Source organism: Panthera tigris, chromosome B3 (assembly GCF_018350195.1).
Source record: "Panthera tigris isolate Pti1 chromosome B3, P.tigris_Pti1_mat1.1, whole genome shotgun sequence".
Classification (NCBI taxonomy): domain Eukaryota; kingdom Metazoa; phylum Chordata; class Mammalia; order Carnivora; family Felidae; genus Panthera; species Panthera tigris.
Genome location: NC_056665.1, coordinates 14,748,291 through 14,752,263, shown reverse-complemented (window position 1 = coordinate 14,752,263; position 3,973 = coordinate 14,748,291). Strand labels below are relative to the sequence as shown.

Here is a 3,973-nt window from a genome sequence, read left to right as displayed (position 1 = left end):
AGAGTCGGGGGCACCAAGCTAACGATTGTTATAAATACTTGCTTAACATTGCAAAACGTGCAAGGTGTCCTGCAACAGAGTTTAAAAATTGGGAGGAATTAGTTTGGACGATACATGCTGACGTCTTGCTAACAGCACTTGAACTCTTGCCTTGGGTGGGCCACCTTTGGAAATGTTAGCCATTTAAAATGGTTGAAATTCCGCGGGAATGCGGAGAACGGTGGCAATTTTGTGCAGTGAGGAATGCATTTCCCTTTCAATGTGGCCACGACTTATTGAGCGCTCAAATGATCAACAGGCTGTTGGATCTACCAAGGTGGCCCAATCCTACCTTCAGAGAGTTCTACATTCCGCACCCCCCCACCCCCGCCCCGCTTTCCGGTGAGGTAACAATGTGCTCACGTGAATAATTGGCAGTTGAAGAAATGAACTTTGTGAGCCAATCACTTCCCCGTACTTTTCCGCCGACAGTTTTGAAGAGTCCGACGGATTTCTGGTTCCTACCTTTGCCTACCTGGGGAGTTGCTGATAAAGTTGTCACTGTGATCAGCAATGGGGGATATGGGGAAATAAGGAAATGATCCTCCTGGAAATGATTCCCTGGATAATGATGGGACATACACACTGACTGAGAAAGAAATGGAAACTGGCTGGTGAGCCAACAAAGCCTTTCGAGGATTCTGTTTTGATGGAGAGGTGAGGACTTACGTCAGCATTTGGAATTCGGCACTACTTGGGGAATAAATCCACCCTTCCAAGTGCTATATATGTATTCTCTCAGCACCAACAAGAAAAAAGGATATTTGATAACAGTCACGTTTACTATAATTACAAACTTTCCCCGTTGGAATTCACCTTAGCCTTTTTATTACAACTACTGCTTTCTTGGCTTCCTAAAACACAACTTCTGCCGGGTCTCTTGCTTCTTGGTTTACCTCATTTTTTTTTTTTCCTACAGACTTTGCTGCCCTTCAATACTTGTTTGTTTTCATGCGTGCCCTTGTGTTCTCTTTCTAGAACTCACTTCCTTACCTACTAACCATACGCTGGTGACATCTCAAACCATGGCCCGTCTCCAGCCTTGTTTCAGTCAAGGTTCTCTTCTTCCCAGGAATACAAATGAGCTGAAGCTACCTCAGAAAACACAGAGAAGAAGAGAAGGGGAGAAGGTGAAGAAGGATGGCCGATCTTGGGAAGAGGCTGAAGAAGAAGATAGGATCCAAGATGGCCTCTCCCTCAGCGTCTCTCTCTCAGTGGCTCATGTAATTGCGCACCCTGAGGACGGCGTCATTTTCACCTCTCTGGGTACCCTTCTCCCTCGGGACCAGCTTTCTTTGTTTCTCTGTGTCTTTTAAGACCTCAGGGTTTATCCCACTCTCAGTTCAAGGTACCCACAGAGATTAAATTACATTGCTGGATCTCAAATGTGAGCCCTCAGGCGACTCAATTAACTGTGGCCGGTGGCACGTATATCCCAAACGTATCTGCAGGGGAGAACTTCCTTGCAGTGGGAAAGATCCCTGAATGAATGCTCATCCTCACGTGGACGTTACAGAGTTGGCCCTCTCACCTATGTTCTTGGCTTAAAGTATTCCATCCGGGTACCTTCAAGCAGCCAAAACTCTCTACCTTTTTCCATTCCTCTGGAAAGAAAAACAAAACCAGCAAGAAAATTTTATCAGTGCCTCTGTTCTTAGGTTCAGCGTCTCAGTTATTGTCACTTAAATGCTTGTTTGTTTGTTTATTTTGAAAAAGCAAGTGGGGGAGGGGCAGAGGGAGAGGGGGAGAGAGAGAATCTCAAACATGATTCTGTGCTCTCAGTGCAGAGCCTGATGCAGGGATCGATCTCATCACCTGTGAGATCCTGACCAAAGCTGAAATCAAGACTCGGATGCTTAGTCCCCTGAGCCACCCAGGTGCCCCCGTTATTTGTCATTTAGTCACGCCACCCTTTAATTGTTGTAAAATGTCACATAGGTTTATCTGCACCCCCCCCACCATTTCCACACAACCACTCTAATTCAGGGGTTTTTTTTTCCACTTCTCTGCGTTATCACATTTATTTCCCAGCTACCTTTTCCTCGTTCCATCTTCTCCACCATTGAAGTCATTTGTTACGGACTCACTGTTGGAGTCCCTCCAGAATTCCCACGATGGAGTCCTAATCCCCAGTGTGGTGGCATTAGGAGGGGAGGCCTCTGGGAGGTGATTAGGTTTAGATGAAACCATGAGGGTAGAGCCCTCATGATAGGATTAGTACCCTCATAAGAAGAGGACGAGACACCAGAGGCCACTCTCCCTCTCTGTGTCATGAGAAAGAGGCCATCGGTGAGCCAGCAACGGAGCTCTCACCAGGAGCCAAATGGGCCGACACCCTGATCTTGGCCTTCACAGCGGCCAGAACTGTCAGAAATAAAGGTCTGGTGGGTAAGCCTCCCCCTCAATTTTCCATACTGTGTTAGAATAACTCAATAATAAGTTACATATAATACATATACGACGCTGAAGAAGACGTTATTCTTCCAAATGATTGGCTAACACTTCTGTCGCCACCACGGTAGGAGATATTTGGGCATCGACTCTGGTGGCACGTGACTTTAAATCCGCCTCCCTCACTCTGAGATCCAGGCCACTTCTCCCATTTATCTCGCCTTCTGACCTCGTCCCCGTCCCCGTAAGAAAGGCTCCTTCCCTTAGAGGCTGGGCCTCCTCATAGCCGCCAGCATCCCCCCAGGTGTCTAGGTTTTGCTAAATTGAATCCTTGGCATGGAACTATTCTCGCTAATGAAAAGGTTCCCAGTTATTAGGGGCTTCACCTTTATGGGATTAATAAAAAGAGTGTTTTCGTTTTGGGGAAAATATTCTCTTTGTCTCGATTTTACTGTGTTTTCCATGAAAGCGAAAGTAATCAGTGAAGTTCACTTACTGTCCAAAACCTTGCTTAAAAATGGTTACTCTCGGAGTGCCTGGGCGGCTCAGTCCGTTAAGCAGCTGACTTCGGCTCAGGTCCTGATCTCGCGGTTCGTGGGTTCGAGCCCCGCGTTGGGCTCTGGGTGGACCGCTGGGAGCCTGGAGTCTGCTTCGGATTCTGTGTCTCCCTCTCTCTTGCCCCTACCCCGCTCATGCTCTGTCTATCTGTCTCTCTCTCTCTTTCAAATATAAATAAACATTAAGAAAAAAAAAAAAGTCTGCTCCCTAGCTCCTTTTTCGAGAAGCCCAGCGTGAGATGGTCTCTGAAATCAACCACATCATCAGTATCCCCCTTTGGAAGCAACCAGTCTTCCCTGATTACGTGTGAGAAGGTAAAGGAGGGTGGAACTTAAATAGACCAGAACCCTCGAAATATTCCAGAAAGATGCCAGAGGCCCTGCACTAAATCAAGTTGTCTGCAGACAATGGAGAGAAGTGAGGGCATTCATCTGGGGATGGAGAGCCATTTCATTTCTTTCAAACGGCATGCAGCAACAATTCTCCACCATTCGCGGGTGAAACCGAACTCAACTCTGTTTTCTTTAGGAAGACCCTTCGAGGTGGCCTTCAAACAGAGCCGAGGGGTCCTTGGCTTCCCGGAGGCTTTCAGAGGAGCTGGGATACCAAGGGCTGACATGGTCCTCAACAGCTGCTGATGCAGTGTAGGCCCGTGATTTGCTGTTGACAGGCATTAATAAAAACCTAATTTGAGGAAATTATGAAAAACCTACTCATTATGCAATCTGGTTTATGTTTTGGCATGTGGCAATCATTGGCTTGATAGCCAACACCCCCCCCCTCTCATTTCCAGAACTTTATGGCCGAGGTTTCAACTGCAGACCAGCCAGAGCCCCGCACTTCTCCACGGGTGTTTGATCTCTTAATTGCCTCAAGACACATCCACAGGGTTGCTTTATGATGCTGCAGGCCTCAGCCTGAGCCGAGGGATGATGGACACAGGGACCCAGCCCTGCCATTAGAAATCGTACTCGCCTATCACAGG

The 3,973-nt window shown here is 47.4% G+C and overlaps 1 long non-coding RNA gene across 1 annotated transcript; it reads left to right on the top strand.

The window, feature by feature from the left end:
* The first annotated feature begins 416 nt into the window (after positions 1–416).
* Positions 417–1,673, top strand: LOC122239190. Its single transcript, XR_006218144.1, has 2 exons — positions 417–696; positions 1,018–1,673. It is a non-coding gene; the product is annotated as an uncharacterized LOC122239190 (long non-coding RNA).
* Positions 1,674–3,973: the final 2,300 nt, after the last annotated feature.